The sequence below is a fragment of the Megalops cyprinoides genome, chromosome 14, assembly GCF_013368585.1.
Source record: "Megalops cyprinoides isolate fMegCyp1 chromosome 14, fMegCyp1.pri, whole genome shotgun sequence".
Taxonomy (NCBI): Eukaryota; Metazoa; Chordata; class Actinopteri; order Elopiformes; family Megalopidae; genus Megalops; species Megalops cyprinoides.
Genome location: NC_050596.1, coordinates 32,877,011 through 32,898,486, shown reverse-complemented (window position 1 = coordinate 32,898,486; position 21,476 = coordinate 32,877,011). Strand labels below are relative to the sequence as shown.

Here is a 21,476-nt window from a genome sequence, read left to right as displayed (position 1 = left end):
AGGTGGCCCACTCAGAGGAAAGCGTCACGTCCCTGGGCTTAGCCTTGAAAATGATAACAGCCCACTGCCATGCTGCCCCCGCCAGCAGGGAAGGCATTTGCACGCACGCACGGCTAAGTGCTGCTGTAGAATGGCCCAACACCGCACCCTGATCCCGCACCTCAGACAGGGAGTGGGAGTGTCTCCTGCAGGGGGGGGGGGGGGGGGGGGGGGGGGGGAGCAGAGCTGTCTCCTCCAGTTACTTGGGCTTTTTACTGCCTGCGCTCTCTGGAGACCTGCTGAAAAACGAGAGAGCGTTTCATCTGGCAAGGCCGCACGGCTGAATGTCAGAAATCACCTCGTAACTTTGCGCGCGGCTGTTCCGCCTGGCGAGCCCGGCATCATGCCCTCCCGCCTGCGTGATTACCGCGATCGTTTCGCTTCCCTTTTATTCGAGGGCAAAGCTGTGAAACACGTTTTATCGCACCCCTGTTTCCGCCAGCCTCTCTGTCACCTCTAAAGCAGCTTTGTCACCATCGTTCCCGCGCGTCCGAGGCCCGGGCAGCGTTCAGTCAGCTTCCACTGCTCCCTGCCTTCAAGCCGGCTTGGAAGCCGGGATTCGCCTGCGACTCGCTTTCATCGCCCGCTACAGCTCCGCCAAACATCACGCTGAACGGGCTGGCTGCAGCACACAGCTTTAGGCAGCACTGAAGCACAACACTCCCTACTGCGCTACACTTAATGCTCAGCCTAAAATCATATTACAATACAAGGAGAATAATACTCTATACCCTACACTGCTTAATCCTTATATTATCTACCTCTGTTGCATGAATCACCACAAAACAAATCTGGAATTGTGTTTTGCATTAGGCTGCACATTAAGACAATGAAAAAAACACAATTATTAAGCTGAATAAAGCATTAAATGAAAACATATTTGGGAATTGTCTTTTGCACACAGTGAGATTCACATAAGGATAGAATAACTGTGAATGAATGAGCCCAGACCAAAAGCATCTGCTCCCCCCCGGCTCTCACTGCACCTATTGTAATTCCTCAAAAGGGCGGTCACAGAGGACGTTTGTGATGTCACAGGGGCAAGACAGATGAGCTGCAGAGGCTCATGGGACCTCCTTCACAGAGGCAGTGAGGTTTGGTGGGGGAACCTGCAGCTCCAAGGTCAGTGCTGGACCTTCTCTCCTCGGCAGGGAAAGCTGGGCCGTTCACGCTCTCTCGGAAAAACGCACACCTGGCGCCTTTCAGCTCGGGTCAGCTGCCCAGGGCAGGCCATTCCGACCCCCGTCCAATCAGAGGCTGAATCACTCACTCTGACCACGCCTCCAGCTATAGGCTGAAGCAGTATGTTTGTAAAGAGGGACCCCTGTGCAGGAAGTGAGTGGTACACAGAGATCTCTCTAAAATAAAAGGAGAACAAATAAAGGTTCCACTATGCTGGGCAGTAAACCTGAAAAAATGTAATGTAATGATTTGTCATACCAACATCGCCTCTCACCACTGTGTTTAATGTCAACCACCATAAACAGGAAGTCCTTGACAGCAACAAGTTTAAATGTTCTGATGTGTGACTCCTTTGGTCCATGCGATTCTTTTCACCTCAGAAAAAAGCGCTGCACTGATGGCTAGAACACGCTGTTAGGGGTGATCTGTCTTGGCTAGAGGTGAGGCATGAGACACAGGAGAAAAGAGTCACGTCAGAACTACATTACAGGCAAGGTCAGTCAAAGTTCTCCACTCACGGACATGGGTTAAGCATTGCACAGCGTGTGGTCAGAGAGAACCAGATTACAGCAGGTCATCATGTCTCAGTTAATCCCATAATAAAGCTGTTTCTTTTCAGGGAATTCTACAGACTGCATTTTACTGTCTGTGATAGCATTTGCCCTTATTTACATGATCAAACCTGTACTGCAAGGCTTCACACACACACACACACACACACACACGAGAAGCACCCGGGTTTGATTGATAAGCTCTCCCTCCAGGAGCAGATGGTTGCATTGACCGCATCTGTTCAGCAGTGCAGAGGACCAGGGCATGAGGATGTACTTTTGTACTCGCGACATGTGACAAGGGTTTGCCCCAGGGAGGGGGGAGGAAGGGGGGGTCACATTGGCAGCCCCAGCCAGGGACAGAGGCACTGAATTTAAATTGGGTGCAAACCAGACAACCTCCCCTTGTAGTTCAACACAGTGATGTCTTGCAGGCTAGGGGCCAAAATGGCATCACTGCGCTTTGGTGTGTGCATGCGTGTGTGTGCGCACGTTTGTGTGTCTTTTTGAGAGAGAGAGGAGAGAGAGAGGAGAGAGATGAAGAACTGCCATTTATGTCTCTCTGTCTCCATTTTTCACCCAAGAGCTTACATAAGCTCTTTAAGAGATAACATCGTGAACAGAAATGCAGACCTCTGGACTTCTTTTTTTTTTTACAAATGATCTGACAGTTATTACCATTCATTCTATTTATTAAAAGAAGCACTGCTTCTTAAAAAAACACTAACTGTAGAATCAATTTTATTTTTACTGTCTGAAACAATCCAGCAAACAATGATTTATCCTCAGTACCCTTGTGGTCATCCTCTACTTTCGTATTCAGTTCTGATTTTAAAAGAAGGAATATGCTTTATAATAATAATAATAATTATTATTATTATTATTGCATACTATTATTGGATATAATGTCCACTACTACAGTTGTACCCTTGACTGATTACAGCCATCCAACACTTCATTTTATTTCATCTCCAGCTCACATGACTACCACTGAAACTGTTAATTGACAGGGTGGTGAGTACTTCACAACCAAAACAAAAAACAAAACAAAACCCTTCCCCCGAGGATGCTAAAATGGATGTCTCCGAGAGACTCAAATGCATTTTGCCGGAACACTCTCGATTCCAAACGGTACACAAACACCTGCAAATAAAAGCTAACCTATAAATGTAAAGCATGCAGATGGTGCTTGGGAAGGCCACACACAGCCAGTGACTCCTAACGAACACCGCAACATGCTGTGCTATTTATTGCTTTTGCTGGCAGCCATTAACATTTGCTGTGGGATTGACCCCAGCTTAACCTCCTAGGATCCATTGCATTTTATCCCGGGCTTTATAGCCAGTGATTAAAGCATGCACCACCACACATGTATATTGCATGAGATATGATACAGAGAGCTGTATTTATATTTGTAATTATATTTGATAACTGCATAAAAATGCATTTTTTACACTGGTTTTGAGACTGAATCTGCCCAAATCAAATTAGCAAATTTAGCAAATTTCACAGGGAATATATTTACTCATTTTAAGTAGGGTTTTCTTCATGTGCCTGAAGGCAAAAGTTGAATACTTTTCATTTTAATAATGTATGAATGCATAAAGGAAATGCATATACAAGTCTAAAGCAAAAAAATGAGTTGTGTGACTTTTGAGGGTTAATTTTACAATTAACTGACATAGAGGACCCCTGTGACATTTTCATAACAATAAATCTCCAGCTTTTTAAGACAGCATGTGAAATAATCTGAGGAGTGTTATTTCAAACACAGATGCACTGATCTGGAATGAGCGTGCTCACTTTTTTCAGGACTATGCAGCTGCCCTGTTGGCCATCCAAACGCAGAGCTAAGTGCATGGGCATCCTTTGGATCTAATTACAAACAATCCTCAATGCTGACTAGATGACCTTCAGGTAGTCATCAAGATGAACTTTGCAGCAGCAGAATGAACTGACTTCGAGCCCCACTGTCCAAAAGACTTCAAACTGACTTCAAGTTGACATTGTCCAATTGTCTTCAAAGGCCGAAGCCCATTGTCATTGTCAGCAGATGACGTGGCCGATTTTGGGCCACAGGGCTCAGCCTGCACTCAAGACAAAGCCTTGCTGACCGAGCCATCCGGGAGCCAGAGTTTTGTTCGGGTATTTATGGATAAATCATGATACACTGCATGTCTCAGCAATGGTAACAGGATTGGTATTGCAGGACGAAATGAATTTTCCTGTTGGCTGGTGACACAACTGGGAGTGAACCCGGGCCATAAGACCCAGCCTGCACTCAAGATGAGCGCCCTGGTGACTGAGTCACCTACCAGCCCCTCTAAGACTGCATCTGAGACTGTCTTTTTCAACTGCTCCTCTATCGATAGAGCTGGACTGTGCGTGGCAGCCACTGGCTGGAAGCACGAACACATTGAGTTAAGGGCACTCTGGAGACACACAGTCAGGGAGACCTTGTATATCGTGCATTATTTCTGATGCATTCTGCCCATGATATTTCATACTGGAATCCTCAATGTACTCTGTCTCTGAGCCCAGTGACGGTGCTGGAAATGCATTAACGAATGCTTCCATGTTACGCAGGAAGGGCCTATCAATTCCCTCAGAGCTTAGAGCAAATGTCTATCTGCTGCCAAATCCCTGAAACGCACTATGCTAACCAGGATAATACTACACATGTTCAACAGTGTTGGTTCTAAAACTTTTTTTCCCTGTTAACAGCCTGGGACTTGCCCAGAGGGCAGCGTTTAGGGCGTATCTCCTTAATTACCACCAATAATTCTGCTCTAATTGATCTGTGATATTGATTGATAAATTACAGTGTGGAGGAGCCTGCAGTAGAAAGGTCACCTGCTCCCCAGCACTGATGGGTCCATCAGCAGAGCTCTTTCCTACAGCCAAGGAGAACGGCTTTCCTGACGGAGCGTCACGCTGTTTGGGTTCAAACGGCATAGTCCCAGCTGACAGCACAGAGGTGTGTGAGACGATTTATGTCCTATCCACTCGCACTCAGATAGGGGGGTGAAATGAATGTGAACCCAACACCAGCTCCTTTTGAGATATCAGGCACATATCCAGAGCGATAATCAGTTCCTGCTGACACAAATACTCATCCATCTCAGTGATGGACAGGGTATAAAATTCATTGATTAAAAATTTCAAATAGTAACGCAGCTTCTCTAATGAGTCAAAAATGAGTAAATGAATGTGCTGGTCAGCTGACATGAAGAAGAAAAAAATGTTTCAAAACCAACACAGATAACATACAACTTGTGCCCGTGTGGAAGACACAGAAACAGTATAACACATTTTAAATCAATTCTTTTCAGTTACTCAAATTATTTAAAGTAATTTAAGCAACTAATCTGTTCATTAAAATGCATTGGTTCTTTTGTCTTCCCTGAGAAAGGATGCAGTAATAATCATATAAAGCACACAATAATTTATGCATTGCTCTCTCTCATGGAGACATTGACATGTCATTTTTCATCTGTAAGGAAACTTCAGTGCATGACAGAAGCTTAAAGATTGAATAAATTTCCAGGACGATTCAATTTTGCTTAACAACATTTAAAGTACCAATTATGATTAAAAAATGACATTCTGCCTTGTGTTTGAAACAATCGGCCCACCTCAGCAGACAGCGACGACTCTAATGACCTTTTTAATTCCCTCTGGGCTGGACTGATTATATTTACATATTTCCTCCTAAAGGACAAAGTTGTTGATTAGAATTCCACTGCAAGGCTCCCTCGAGTGGCACATCTTGCAAGGCATTGATTTCCATTTGTAAAGGCATGATATCAAAACAAACAGTTGGGCTTCCACACCATATTACAACCAACTAAAAGGCATCCAGCATTTGGCATTCATTATAGATCCTGTAAATGAGACCCCTGTCTGTGGGAATTTCTTTGCAGTGCACTTGCATTTCACTGAAGGTGGTTTAATGATGGATATTCTGTTAGAGGTTACATTTAGATAGAGGGCAGAGATCTGTACTGCTGCCCTGGATTCTCTCTGACAGGGAAATCCAGTCCTGGGGGGCTTTTATTCCAAACTAAAACACCTGCCTTGCTCGAAGCAGCCTTTCAAATTAAAACAGAAGATGTGTGTAAAAACGCATTAGCTCTAACGGTTTGTGCGTCTCAATTTTAAACCTTAAATGGCCAGTCCATCTGCAAATCAAAGCGGGAGCTGAAAGTAGCCGGTTTCTGTATGACACAGCGAGTCGCGCTCAGGCGGGATTTAAATCGGTTTCCTGGTCCAATTCTGTGATTACACACCGCTTTTCATGAATGCAGCCAGCTCTCCAGCTTTGCCTGCGAGGGCCTGCGAGGCCCCGCCCCCACTGAGTCACAGCGCAGCCGTGAAATCGTGCCCGTTCCGCCGCGCGCCCATCACGCCGCCTCTCTGACAGGCAGGTAGCGCGGTCGGCCGGCGATGTGGGCAGCTGACGACACATTCTGGGCTCATTTCAGCTGGGTGATAACACAATGAGTGCGAGACAGGGATCCCTCTTTGTCAGCTGTGAATGAGATGCTAAAATCGGACAGGATGTGGACCCAGAGAGGCAGTTGCGTTCAAATCGTGCGTGTGCACTTGCAGTTACAGTGCGTTGGACAACTGCTGCCTGACTCCAAAATTTGGTTAAAGAGTTTCTGAGTGACCTACAGTTTCTGCAAACCAGCACTGCAGCCGCGCGCATGGTGAAGCCACCGCATGGTAACAGATTCATATTTATGTGCCACTCTGATAGTTCTGACACATCTTCATGTCAATCTTCAAATCTGCACATCACAACTGCTAAACTCATTGTAGCAAGGACTTGTTTCTGTCATCTATGACACATAACATGTAAACATGTAAATGTTAGACCGAACTAATGTCATTATAATTCAACACATCATGGCATATGAAAAATCTAAGGTGGGGCATGCAAGGTCGCACAACATATTAAACCCAGAAACCTACATATAATTTTTTTTTTTTACACTTTGCTTAACTCGTTAACAGCATGCAAGATAATGTGCAATTATGTCAGTGTTGGTAATGAATGCATTAAATTTCACAATATTTCCTTTGCACATGCAGTACTCTGTTTAACATATCATGGTATTACTAACAAGCTGAAAAAATACAGCACAAGCCTAAATATCTTATCTTGACAGTGTATTAGAATGAAATTGTTTCTGCATCAAAATTCAAGATCAAACCAACTCGTTCTTCAGAGCTAACTACATATTTCATAACGCACATTGTTGAGATTCATAAACCACTTGTGAAGTTCCCCTCTGGGCTACAAATTTACATAAAACTGCCAAATGTAAATGTTTTCTTTATAATCAAAATCCCGTTTAATATCACACCTAATTGGTTTACTCCTGCAAAGACAGACCTTTATGCCTTCAACATATTTTAAGAACAAAAGTGAAAAGAAAGACACAGCTGCTAATAACTGGCACAATGCACCATGATCAGACCACAGTGGTGAAACTGCCAGGGCGTTTTCTGACCCATTAGCAGATATAAAAAAATATGTTAATCGTGCGCAACTGCGGCCGTCTCAGCTGAAGCTGTTAGGCTGTAACTGCAGGGGTGTGTTCCTCACGGTCATCGGGCTAAATTACAGAGCCGCAGTGAGTAATGCCCCTCTAATACAGGCAACATGAGTGACCTTTTTACCTCTGAGCGCACAGGCGATAAAAAGCACCGCTGGAAGGTCAGCGATGCATAAGCACACGGCCGCAGCATACTGAGTGCCGTGTTTATCAGGGGGGTTTAAAACTGCATCGGCTACATGATGGAGGTGGTGCCGCCACAAAGCCCGGGGTCCATGCTGCGCTCCGCTCACTTATGACCGCAGCACAAATGTAGCGGCACTCCTGTTGTGTGGCGGGGGTGTGCGGATGTAATTTTTGCCTTTCAGGTGTACTGTGGGAGTTAAAAAAACAAGGCGCTGTGCGCATACCTGTCGTGTTTTATTAACCCTGCGGCACACAGTGCCTTGAGGCTGTGAACAAGCGAAACGCAGCCCGACGGCACTGGCGTTTGGGACACAGCTGTCTCTCCCAGCGCAGAGAGGGGAAGGGCGGTCATCGCCTCCACGTGCTGGATTCTCAAGGTTAACTGCTGTTTAGCGCAGACGGCGGGGAGAAAGGAGGTGAGGAAACAGGCTTATCGACTGAGGGCCTACCTTCCAACGCTGGCGTCCGCCCAGATCTACAGCCTCCTCCTTCCCTCTATCTCTGCAAACAGAGCAGAAAACACACAGATGTGAGTCAGAGAGAGAGAGACGGAGAGTGAAGCACACCTGCTGCCTAAACCTCTCCCTGGGAACATGTTAAAAGCCAAACTGGTTGACCAGTTGCCATCTGGTTGACTCATACAGGCCTTCTCGTTTGTGTCCTACATGAGCAAAGAACCTGTCAACATGCAAAGCTAGCTCAGATTCTCCGCACGCTGGTTCAAAACCACACCTGCTCACTCGTCAAAGTCACAGCTGTTGTGGGAATAGTCTAAATATGCTTCAGCCTCGATCCCCTTGGAGGAGCGAGGCTCTCGGAAAACAGGTCAAAGTGAGGATGCTGGTTTTGCGATTAGATGACGAGGAGCACGGTCACACATGCGACTGGCTCCTACGCTGTGGCGGGAAGATAAATCATCTAACGCCACTCTCGTTGTGTGATAACACTCTCGCCCTGACCTTGCTGACCGGCGTGCAGCGGCGGGAAGACAAATTGTACAACACATGTCATGCCGTGAAAAACACTCTGTGTCTTTATACGGGCCCTGTCACTTTCCCCAGCGATATCCCACAATGCCCCAGCTTCCCTCGCACTGCTGTTTTCGCCATGCAAAATGTCAAAGCCACGGATGCACGCTCCCAAAACTCACTCCAGGAAAGGTCACGTACAACACGTTCAGATGAAATTGTGTTTTTGTCTTAATTAATGCGTTGCCATGGTTGTTGCTTAATCCCATTTTGATTTTGTAGGAGTGTGATAAGAATCACAGGGGTAAAAACAACACAACATGGAATGACGACTCAATCAGCAGAAAACGTAATTCACATATTTATGGCCTCATTTATACATATAAACACTCTGTCTTTTGTTTCGACTATATCATGTGTCAATTACTCACAGACGACAAAATCACTATTATGCAAGTTTGTTGCCAGGTTGTTGTATACTTGAAGTTGCTATTGTAGAGCAGCTATCCAATTAAAAATGGGATTTCAACAAACGTTATGTTATTATAACATGAAATAAGATGGCATGAAAAAGACGGGACATGTATCTTCCAAATCTGTTTCTGTACTGTAATCCCTGGTATGTAAGAGTAACTTCATTGTCTCTTCACAGTATAGCCATGAGCCATTTTGTCAATACAATTTGGTGGATGTTCATCCTGAATTTGTTGTATAATAGAAACATTAACTTGTGTCATTACATTTTTCCCCACCATAAGTATTCCCATGTGACTCTATTTAATTTTGTGAGAGGAATAACTCTTTATTCAGGTATCAATTTCGACTGACAGCCAATGGTCAGTGAAATGGAACCTCAGTGTAATTAAAGAGAGAAATTAATCATGTTTACTGGTCTCTCTTCTGTCACAGTTACAAACCTTGAATCAATGATAAGCTCCAGACAATATCTTTCCACTGAATATCCCTTAATGGCTGGGTTGTGGAACTTGCATCTATAATTGAGTAAAACAATAAAAGGACCGCCAGTTATAAATCGGCACTCTAATTCAGCTGAATGAAATTACCTCCATTCATTACGGTTAAAAATAGACAATTGATATGATAGTACAAACAAAAGGCAGGGAATCTTTAAGTTGGAAACTAAATGATGAAAATTAATTTTTGTTCTCTTTTTGTTGGTTTGTTTTGTTTTTTTCCATGGTTAACATTTTCAGCAAGAAGGTATTCCATGGTTTATCTGAAGGGAAACCTCTTAGGGATCTGAGAAGAATTTACATTTGATCACTAGGTTTATCACAAGACTTTTACAGTGCAGATATCATTAATGAAGTCCCTTCAGTTAGTGGAATTACTTTTTTTAATGATCACTGAAAGTGCATTATTTTATCTACTTTAACAAGCTGCCTCAAAAGTGTGTCAATATGATTTTGCCGTATCGGCCATATTACTTTGAATGTAAAACAGCAGGTGCATTATGGTCAATATAAAAAGCTACTGTCTTCCCTGTAGTGAAAGCTTAGTGCATTTTGCCTGGTAAACAGTAAGAGCTGTAGGTATGTACTGACTTCTTCTTGGCAGTTCCAGCTACTTTCACAGTTGATAAAAATGAGCGAAATTAATGTGCTGGAAAATTGATCCTTCATTACCAATCCTATTACCACTGCAGAGACATACCATATATCATGGTTTAACCATAAATACCAGAATACCATAAAACTGGAGATGATCAGTAACAAATTCATTTTGTGAAATATCCTTAATGTACATTTTTAAGAAATCTGTATCCCAACTTTACATCTTTTTAAAAAGTGGATAATGGAACATCTAAATCAAATTACAGTACTATGGGAAAAAAGTTTTATGAAAATGTGATGCATTTTCAGATATTTCCATTCTCTCAGAAGAGGGACAAACTATGGCGAGAAAAAAATCCATCGTAAATTGATCTTACTCAGTGATCTTAAACAGTGCATTACTGTTTATTGTGTTCACTGCAGTATGACTTGATCCATCAACGTATAGAAAGTTACGTTTTATGAACTGTCTCCTATCAGTAGCATCACATTAAACCTTCGCAGTGTTCTTTAATAAGACGTTTAATTCCGAGCCGAGGCGGGAGCGAAAAGGCGCTGGTAATGGACACACAGATGAATTGACCGAACGGGTAAGTAAACAGCAGGCAGGCGGATAATTCACCGACTAGGGCGGACGCTCTGAGAATACTTCCTCCTGGATGCGCCGGGCCTGAGGAGAGCCATTTGTTAAAAGACAGACGGTAAACGGGGACCGCTTGTGCTGGAGCAGGCCCAGCCCCACAGTCAGTCAGCCCCGTCCCCGGCACAGTCAGCAGGAGACTCCTCTGCTGGGGATGAGTGTGACGAGCCTGACAGAGACAGATCCCTCCATTCTCAGCAGAGAGGGGTGTAATCTGACTGGGCCAAGCCCCTGTGGTCCTGCTACAACATCTGGTTCACAAATTCCTCTCAGCCGACAGCTGCCGTCACCAGCACGGTTATGACACTTTGCGTCGTGGGAGGAGTCAAACCCACACACCTCTGAACAACACCTCTGTAGTTAGTGGCCTTCTGTTGCCAATGAAATTGGTCTCTGCTCTGTGACAGAGGCAGATGACCCCATCGCACATTAATAACTGTTTGTATTCAGGAGTGTATTTGGGTAAGATATGCATCGTGTGAGCGGAATGCTACCTGTATCCTCCATTTTGAAAGCTGACACAGTGCGCACATGTGGAAGATCCTTCAGTCCCCGGCGCTCAGTAAGACGTATAAAAATGACACTTACTTTATAACAACGGCAGCTGGAGTGTGTGTTCATAAGCGTGACATGAATTATCACCATTGTCCGTAATGAAATAACACAACATCGTCCGAGTTCTCCCTCAATGCGAATACAAGGGGGAAATCTAAGTAATTGTGGATAAATGGTTTTATCTGGATGATAAAAATAATTGGACACAAGCTAAGCCAGAGAGATCGGGCCTCACCATTCATTCAATAGCATTCACTTCAGCAGTTTCAAAAGTCTTGTCCTGACTGCATAACAGTACAGAATACATGCTTTTCAGCAAAAGCCTTGAAATAAAATTGTACACATACTGATATAAGCTCTATTGACAGGTCAGGGAGAGGATTATAATTTTAACCTTTAGATTTATATCAGCGTTGATTACATGCACCCACTGCTCTCAGGCTGATCTGTGCAGCAGAGCCTTCCCCTGTCTTTTGGCTTCAATACTCCCTGTCAGTTATGAATCAGACTGAATGCGCTCTCCCGCTGTATAAACACTCCAGCATTTCACCTGCAGGTTGGGAAGGCTTGTGAGAAAGCTGCCAATCATCTGTGCGGTATCACTGATGATGGCTTCCTCTGAAACATCTCATATTGACTTTATTTCCCCTTAAAAAGCAAACAGCTGCTGAATAAAACATTGAATTAAGCTACCTGTTGGATCACGGGGCCTTTAATCTTCGGTATGTTTTCAATATCAGTCTGCAGCTGCAGAGGAGAAAAAGGCGTAGTGTTAGCATTTTTCATATTTCTCTACCTCTACCCTACACTTCCTGTTCAGTGACTGCTCTGGATTGGCAGACTCTGACTGGCAGTAGGCTAACAGATATGAGATTTTCACTGGAAATATTGGGGTATCTAATCAATGCACTTCCCAGTCTCCTCCCAAGGAACTGGGTGCCATTTCATTTCTGACACCAAATTAATTAACCATTTCAAATACTTCAGATGTTTTGAAGAACTTTCTGAAGATGTGGCTGTGATGTGATATGACAATGGATCATTGTAACCAGACACACATGTGTCATGCTGTGTGTGTGTGTGTGTGTGTGTGTAAGCCTTGCAGTACAGGTTTGATCATGTTAATAATGGCAAATGTTATCACAGGCATAAGATGCAGTTTATGAAATTCCCTGTGATACAGATATCCATGTGCAACTTTATAAATTTGTGACATGCTCTATATAAGTTAACTTAATTCATTACAAACATTGATGATGTTATTACAGTATGGATAAAATGTAATGCAACTCTATCACAGATGGTCCTATGGCTGTAATATAAACATATAAATATGCCTCCTTTTTTCTTTAATTGCACAACATTTTTCCATCAATTTCAAGCAGCAATGATGCTAAATTGAATTGCAGCCTAATTACTAGTTTATCACCATCTGTCTACGGAGTGACCAACATCAGCAGTAATCTGTTGAGGTATAAATGAGTTACGGTTTCCCTCTGATTGAACAGAGACATTAGCAGAATAACGGCGTTCCCCAGTTAGATTTATGGTGTTCCCCTCTGCGCTTATCATGTCTCATCTCTGTCATCAAATGCCACACCAAACAGTGGCCTGGTGACCGAGACCATTAACGGCATCCGTCAGCGGACCTCTTTAAACTTCGTATCGACACTCTGGTCTCCCGGATCCTAATTACGGAGAGAGATGGTGCGCCCCCGGGCCCGTTTTGAAATTCTGAGCGTGGTTCTGTCAGACGGAACTGCTCGGGATCCCCCCGAGGAGAGGCGGGCTATGACGTGATTAACCTTGAGCTTTAGCATGTCCCAGACCAGCCCTGTCGAGCACCATCGGCGTAGAGACGCCCCCACAGACGGACAGCGCTAAGCAGCCGCTGACGTCATGGAAACACAGCTCAGTGCGTCCTGCGTAATCCATTCCCTCACCTTCCCGCGGCGTTCAGCCCAGGTGATGCAGGAAGGCTCAGAGACAGACAGCCGAAGAGCGGTATCAATAAACCCTTTTCATCTCTTCCACGCTGCTTCTGTATCGTTCAGACAGACACGGCTACGCCACCATGCGAGGATCCCCGAGCCGAGTCAGTGAACAGCTGAGCTTCGGTGTACTAGTGCACTCACTCCACAAACCTGGGAATGGAAGACAGATTCCGCTGCCGAAAGACCAGGCGAGGAAACAAGAGCACATTTTAATTGCACACAGTGCATGAGCCGGAACATTTGGTCACCGCTCTTCAAAGAAAGACCCCCTCCCACCCCACCCGCGCCTCCCAGAGATCCCCCCTCCTCCTGCCAGTTCCTCCTGCCCCCTGCGACCCTGTGTTCCAGAGAGAGGGGTGACTCTGCGGTCTTAACGAGGGAGCCGGGGGCAGCTGGGGACTGAGGCAATTATCGGCCCCTCCAGCTGCTGATGTCTGCAGCCATCATCACTACTGCTGCACCATGCAGAGAGCCTGGCACCACAGCCACACCCGGGGCATCCAGGAGCCTCACCCGGGGGGCACCACAGCCGCACCCGGGGCATCCAGGAGCCTCACCCGGGGCATCCGGGAGCCTCACCCGGGGGCATCCGGGAGCCACACCCGGGGGCATCCGGGAGCCACACCCGGGGGGCATCCGGGAGCCTCACCCGGGGGCATCCGGGAGCCTCACCCGGGGGCATCCGGGAGCCACACCCGGGGGCATCCGGGAGCCTCACCCGGGGCATCCGGGAGCCTCACTGGGGCACCTGTGTCTACCTCAACGCCCAGCCCTTCTGGAAGAACAGGGGTGGATGTTCAGGGACCGGCCCCACTGTGAAACACAGTGCCGCGTTGCGTGCCCGCGCACACGAAATGACATGATTACCTGCAGCCCTTAAAATAATACAGAGAGCAGCTCAGCACAATGGCTGTAATGCTAGCAAAATAAGGGTGCAATTTTAAGTAATGTTTTTTTCATTTTGAATGGGCGCCTTTTCACCATTTCTCTCTCTTTCTCCCACCACACACATACACACACGTACACACACAGACACGGACACACACACACCTTTCAGATACAGGAGATGCGTCCGCTTTGGTGCACAGCTGCAGAAATATCTGGTCTGTCTAAGGAGTCTTTTCAGCGGTGCACTGAGGCATGATATGGGCATGACTCCCCTCACTGTGGAGAACAAGGAAAGGCTTATTTTCCAATATCTCACAACAGGAAATGTCTCTGTGAGCTCCCCACAATGGGCTCTACATATAACAGAGCCTCTGTTCATTTAAATTCCATTACCAAAGTCACAGATGCTTTGCTCCAACATTCCTCTTCATAACAGTCCCTCAGAAACAACATCCCCTGTAAGAACAACCTCACAACAGATATGAACCACCTAATGAAAACTGCACAGACCTTCAAACAAGAACAAAAGGCCGGAAATCCCGGGACCTGCCCTGTGAATATTGCACATAGCTGCTTATAAATCAAATGCTGGGTGTGGAATATCTAAAACCAATATCTGAATGAGTGTCTGAATGATCCTGTGCATGACTCAGGGAGAATGGCAGCAGCAGTCACGCAGAAAAGCAGGCAAAGCAGCGCATTGTTGTCTGAACAGCACGGGCTTCCAGGTGAAAGCTGTCAGAGGACATTTTCCTCCAGCCTGGCTGAAACACGCAGGCAGGGGGACGGCTCTGGTGAAAATAGGCCAGTTTGACCCAGATTCCTCTGGCAACTTCGCAGATTGTTATGGTCATGTTTAATGAACGAGCCGCGTTGGAGGAGTCATTAAAAATGGAGGCTCGTGGCATCCGTCCCTAGCCCTGCCCCACGGTCCCCCCCCTTTCCCCCGGGGGTCTCCCTCAGGGCTCAAAAACAAAGCCCCCCTCCCAGAGAGGGCGGGGCTCTGCACCTGTCACTCAGTCAAGCTGGCCGAAGCCTCACAGAAAGAAAGCAGTAAAACAAACCATTACCCGATTAAGCCCACAGCTTAAACACAACATCCTCACAGTGTGGCTGCTTGAATCAGGCGTTCCAGAACAAGAACAAGCCTTCTCTCCCTGGCCATAATAGACACCAGTTAGGGGTCTCGGGGGGGTTGGGGGGGTGATGGAATGTTCCGGACTGATCCACGTCTCTCCCAGGCCCTCCCTCCTCTGGCCTGTGTCAGCAGACGTTCCTTTCCGTCTAGGCGAAGACTAGGGCTGTGCGATATAGCCGTCGCGATATATCAAATAACTATTTTTAGCGCAATAAGAGCTATAGGGGAAAAAACGCCACTCGTGTCTATTCAATTTTGATATCACAGCAACAGCACTATGCTGCTTCCATGTGGTAGATAGAAACAGGGCTACAAAGATAAAGAGTGAAAACATATGTGTTTTTAATACATACAAGCTAATAGGTAAGTTAACCAACATATAGATACAAGTGATATTTTTCACTGAACTTGGGAGGTGTGCTCCCACATCAGGTGTGACTAAAGGGAAAAAAAATACGGGAAGAAACCTTACGCGACGTACCGGGAGGGGATAGCTGTTATTGTGCTAAAAATAGTTATGCGATATATTGCGACGGCTATATCACACAGTCCTAGCGAAGACCATGTCTAGTTCTGCCAAAGGAGGGAAGAGAAAAAGAAGATCATCTCTCTTGATGAAACCCCTTCTCATCCCGCCAGCACGCCTCCATCCCTCTATCCTGCCAATTTGCAGGCCCTCAGGAGCATCCTCTCTGCCCGGCTGTTGGCTGTTCAAACAGCAGCTATTGTTTGCTCTCTGCGGCCTCAGAGCGGCCCGCCCGACTCCTAGAGTTCCTTTCATCCTCGGAGGGCCCGTGTTTCCGTCCTCCACCCCCAGACCCTCCCAGACAGCAGGTCCTTTAATCTCAGGCTGGTTAAGAGCCTAAAATCAGCGCTAATGGGGCCAGCCCTATCTCTGCACTTATCCTCCAGACTCTTCAAAGGGCCACCATCATTCCGAGTTAAAGGGCTGCTTTTGTTACTTTCGCTATGGCTAATTGTCGCAATTACCAGCCCGAATCCGAAGAAGGGGCGCGGCTGTCTGAGCCACGAGAGACGAGGACAGCGTGGCAGAAGCAGAGCTACGCTCTCCTCTCTGAGGCCAGAAACTTTACGCTCCTGTAGCGCAGACACCACCTGCGTAGGCGGACGCTTCGCATCAGCATGCACGAAGAGCAGGGATTTTCCTCCTTTCATTCAGAGACATTGCAAATGCACGAAACCTGCCACCTCTCCTCACCTCGGTCTCCCTGTCAGTATTCCGTATCAAATCAATACCAATTCTAGGCCCTGGGTATTGCTAATCAAGTCCTCTCCTTAAAGTCATGCAACGTTCTCTCTGCTTTTCTGGCAGCGCTGGATGGACGTCACTGTCTGCTGCCTTTGATTTCTCCCACCTCCCACCACAGAGCAAACACACGGACCTGATGAGAAAAGCACCGCTTGCTTCCCCCCTACAGAGCAGTGTTATAGCGCTGGCAGAAGGCGGAGCGGGTCTCCTCTCCACAGGCGGTAATCATTTCATAGACTTTCAAAGTAATCACATCGTCTCCCTGCTTCAGCAAGACCACCACCTTGAATTTCCACACAAATCTTTATCTAGCCATTTCTGCAGGTGAATATTTATGGAAGGAATTCTGGGTAAGTACCTTCTTCAATGGCTCAGCACCATCAAGGATGCAAAAACTGCAAGCTCACGATCATAAGCTCAGCTCTGTTAGCATCACCATCACTACTGCTGCGTGAGGAACCCCCGGCTAGCACCTCCGTGTCCATCACACCCAGCCAAAAGCACACTGAGCTGATTCACATGCTGCAGGAGGATTATTCTGAAACCTTGTTTACCCATCCAGTTGCCAACCCCGTGCTGGAGTGCAATTACTGCATCCGTCCTGCCTCCGTTAGCCGGCACCGTCGCCGACACCGAGGGGGTATTTCTCAAGGAGCGTCAGAGAGAAGAGAAAATGATATGGAAGGAGCTGAACTGTATTTACACGAGATTATGGTGATTTGATTTAGATTCGTCTTTCAAAATGGGGAAAGAGCAAAGATGGGGAAGATGTGTGAGGAGAAAAAGTAAACACCCGGTTCACCCTGCGAAAGAGCGAGGAGGAGGAGACCAGTGCACCCACGGAAAGCGGAATTCCATCAAGCCGACGCTTCCATTGTAACACACTAAAGTATAGGGTACACTGCCTCTTAGCTCCTCATTTACACCAGAAGGCCCAGCTCTTTGATTCCTACTTGCTGACAAGGAAATTACCTGTTGGAACACCATGGAAGAAGATTTCCATTTTAGACTTTGTTTCACATCAATTAACTGTTTCGCAAAATCCACAATGGCGCAGTGTTCTCTAAATGATACTGTTACTCATGCCGTCGCATTCTTACATGAGCTAATCGGAGTAATTACAAGCCTGTCCCTGTCACTCAAATGCAACACTGCATTTATTTATTCTGAATGCTAACTATAGGGTGCAAAGTGATTTTAAGTTGTATAAAGGTGAAACTAAAAATTTTCATCAGATTAAATAATGTAATTGCAAGGTCTGTACATCAAGGGTATGACAGGTAGAAGTGAGCTGACGTACAGGTAATGAGATACGTGTACCCAAAATATGCATTATCACATATTTTGACACATTCTTCATTTGAAATTTTATTTTGTAAAGAGGTGAAGTAAAGAAAAATAAGGTTTCTTCTGAATGAAACTGAGGAAGAGAAAGGGAGAAGACACAACAGGTCTTCCCCAGTGTCCAAAGGCCACCTCCTCCACGGAAACTTTGCAGAAGCTCCCCTCTCTCCAGCCAGCAATGGGGCTGGGTGATGTGCTAAATTTGTTCTGATGATCAGGAAGTCAACCCGGCAAATAGTAACGAGCTGAACAGTTTCCAAGGCAACCCCTATTTGCTTCCCATTAACACCTTCGGGGGATAATTCCTGCGGCACCGACTCGGTTACAGCCGCATTCGTTTGCACAGATTTTTTTTATTTTTATTTTTCATTTTGCATAATTTGTTTAAAATGTGAGACGAGGGCTCAGGCGGCCACGCTAGTAACCGTAACCGTGCAAAACTCCACCAGCGCACTGCAACAAATTCCTGTTCCAAAGCTGTGTTTCCGTGACGATCTCCACTCCAGCTCCTGACCTACTAAACTGCAGGACACCGCAGAAAATGATTAATTGAACTATCAAAAAGCAAGTGAGATATTTGCCTCCACCGTGTGAACTGTTTTACCTGAAATATGTTTCAGTGCATCACTCCCATGCAGAGTGGTCAGTGCTCCCTGGGAACAGATCCTAAATATTCCTTACTCTTGTGTTTCATATGTGGTGCCAAAACAGTGTTAAATAAAACATTAGGACCTGAGCCTGCCTGAGTGATGCTCAACATACCGGCCTCTGTCAGACACAGACGACTCAGCCTCCACCTCACCACAAACACTCCAAGACACCACATGGCTGTGACGTGCTCACATTCACAGAAAACACACACAATACACACACACACAGCTAAAAGCTACTTTATGGTTTAAAGGTACATATTACTCAAGAGATAATCTGGTAATCAGATAATCAAGTGGACAAGTGGATGATCTATTCGTGAGTGGCTAAGACTGATGGCAACCTAAATCTAACATTCTTGGAAAGCATTTTCTTTTCATAAAATATAAATTCACTGAATGACATAAATCAGCACACCTCCGCCCCCCAAATTCCAGAGCTGCAGGAAAGCTGTACCTTCAAAATGACCCAAGGCTGAAGTCTGTCAATAGCCACAATGAGACCTGATATGCAGAGATTTCTGCGATGGTGCGCAGTAACTACATATCCCCTTGAAGTCCCTAATCGATGCCAGTTTCCACCCGTTTCAGCCCGACAAGCCTGCTCTCCCCCCCGCTTTCCTCTCCCCCGCCGCCCCCCCCCCCCCCCTCTCCCCTCCACCCCCTCCTCTCCTGTGCTCTCCTCCCCCCCCGGCCTCCTCCCCCCCCGCCACTCCCCCCCCCCGGCGTTCTCCTCTCCCCCGGCCTCCCCCCCCCCCGCCACTCCCCCCCCCCGGCGTTCTCCTCTCCCCCCTGCTCTCCTCTCCCCTGCTCTCCACCCCTGCTGCTCTCCTCTATCCCCCCCCCCGCCGCCGCTCTCCTCTATCCCCCCCCTGCCTCCCCCCCCCCACCGCCGCTCTCCTCTATCCCCCCCCTGCCTCCCCCCCCCCCGCCGCTCTCCTCTATCCCCCCCCTGCCTCCCCCTGCCACCCCGCTCGCCTTCCCCCCACCGCCCTCCTCCCCCCCGCCCTCCTCTCCCCATCCCCACTGCACCGATGTGCTTCGGCACACTATGGTATCCGTCATAACTGGGGGTTTCTCACCGCTGTGCTGGAGCCACAGCAGGGCACGCTATCTCTGAGCATAAAGGGGATTATTAGCAGAGCACTCTGGGTAATGGTGACCCCTTTCAGGCCTGCAATGGGCTGGGTCTCCTTCCTGAAACGTGGAGCTTACAGAAAGGCTGCAGATAGTGAGGGTTTGCAAATCCTATCCTATGAGCACTAATGTAATCCTTTCTCTCCTTCTCTCCGCTCTCCAGCAGTTGTCATTTTAATTGTATGAATCAAACAAACGATGAAACACAGGCCCGTGGGGGTGCGCTGGGATGAGGGGGTGCAACACGGGGGTAACTTCACGCCTCTCCACCTCACAGATACCACAGGGAGGGGGGTGAAGCAGGGAGGGGTCCAAGGCTGCCACCACAGCCTCACAGGCACAAAATGTGAGACTGGGCTGGAGGCCCCCACCACCACCAGAGCGCAGCTGGCGAGGCAGGGTAGGGGGGTGGGGGTCAGAGAGGGGTTGTCAGAGGGGTCTCTCGGTGAAGGCTGAACACATCTGTGTGGGTAACTGGCCCCCTGTGTGTGAGCCGGCCCCGCCTTTCAGCCGCTGCTTCCTGCTGGCCTTGATGCGACCGGCCTGCCTCTCTGAGGTGAACACCTTCTGCATCACTGAGCACTGCCGGCCGGGAGAGAGCCCGGGAGGGCGTCAGCCTCCCACGGTGCCGTGTGCCGTCTCGCCCCCTTGCCTCCCCCCCTCCCTGACGTCCTCGCCCCCCCTCCGAGTCGCAGCGAGCGCATTTCCTGCAGACTCAGCCTCGGCCCTCCGCCGCACTCGCGCCTCCCGAATATCAATTACAGACAGGCACCGCGCCACCCGCACTGGGACACTGCCACAGACTGTCACCTTCACAGACGTGCCCCGTTCCCCCCGGCACGGGGGCGACCAGGCCTGCCGACGGCTCCCAGAACCCTCCCGACCCGCTCTGTGATCCACACGTCCAAACCTCTCTCTGTGCTGTGATCGATACCGTGCAGCAGACGCCTCTCAGGGAGGGAAAGGCCTTTCACAGCAGCCAGGTCTGCTCCTGCCCCTGTCATCCCTCTAATAGCCGGGTTCGTACCTGCCCCTGCGAATGCTCTGAAAGCCATCACTCATACAGCCAGAAACCCGATCCAGACTGTCAAAAATATCCCCCAAAACTAAATCACAGAGGCTGTCACCCACTGATGTTCAACGTATGCGCTTTCAACGTTTTCTGAAAAGAATCTCAGTGCGTCCTTCTGCACTATGCAGGAACACAGCTCACAGCATTGTAGGCACTAACTACAAGGTTAGCATTTTCAAAAGCTACCAAAAAAATTGTTAAATAAAAATGCCAATGGCCTTAAAGGAGAAAAGAATTTTGGAAAAAAAACTTGGTTGTCAGTGTTCTTCCTTTCTTCCCATCTCTCCCCCAATGCTACCCCACCATACACCACCCGCCCCCCAACCCCCCCACCTCCTTTCTCCTTTTCTCACTCTGCCGATATTTTGATTAAAGAGCAAATCTTTAATCGGTTGATGCCTGCTCCAGGTGGATAATTGTCTAATTGGCCATCGGCACATAAGTCAGTAATTACCATTGTGACATTCTCATCCCAACCGGCCAATTAGGACGCTGCAGGAAGGTGCCTTCCGACAGTTTGAAATAAGAGCTCGAGCTGTCACGTACATGCACGAGAGAGAACAAACAACGCTAAACATAAAAAGACATCGCTCTCGCAGAGGCACTGAGACATTAATAAAGTAAGCACTCCTTTGTCATTTCCTTTGCTTCATTCTGTACAACACAAATAAAGCGAGCGCACCCTTTTCAAACATGTAATTTCAGTTACTTTGACAGCAACAAT

General features: G+C 47.2%; 1 protein-coding gene across 2 annotated transcripts in view; it reads right to left on the bottom strand.

The window, feature by feature from the left end:
- b3galt1b (UDP-Gal:betaGlcNAc beta 1,3-galactosyltransferase, polypeptide 1b) overlaps positions 1–21,476 on the bottom strand; it is a 102,298-nt gene that overhangs the window by 37,673 nt on the left and 43,149 nt on the right. Inside the window, exons 2-3 of one of the 2 annotated variants that reach the window (XM_036545691.1) lie at positions 11,953–12,006; positions 7,972–8,023 (exon numbers count right to left, since the gene is read on the bottom strand). The gene's annotated coding sequence lies outside the window, so the exon portion shown is untranslated. The remainder of the gene's footprint in view (positions 1–7,971; positions 8,024–11,952; positions 12,007–21,476) is intronic. The other variant, XM_036545692.1, reaches the window with a different exon arrangement.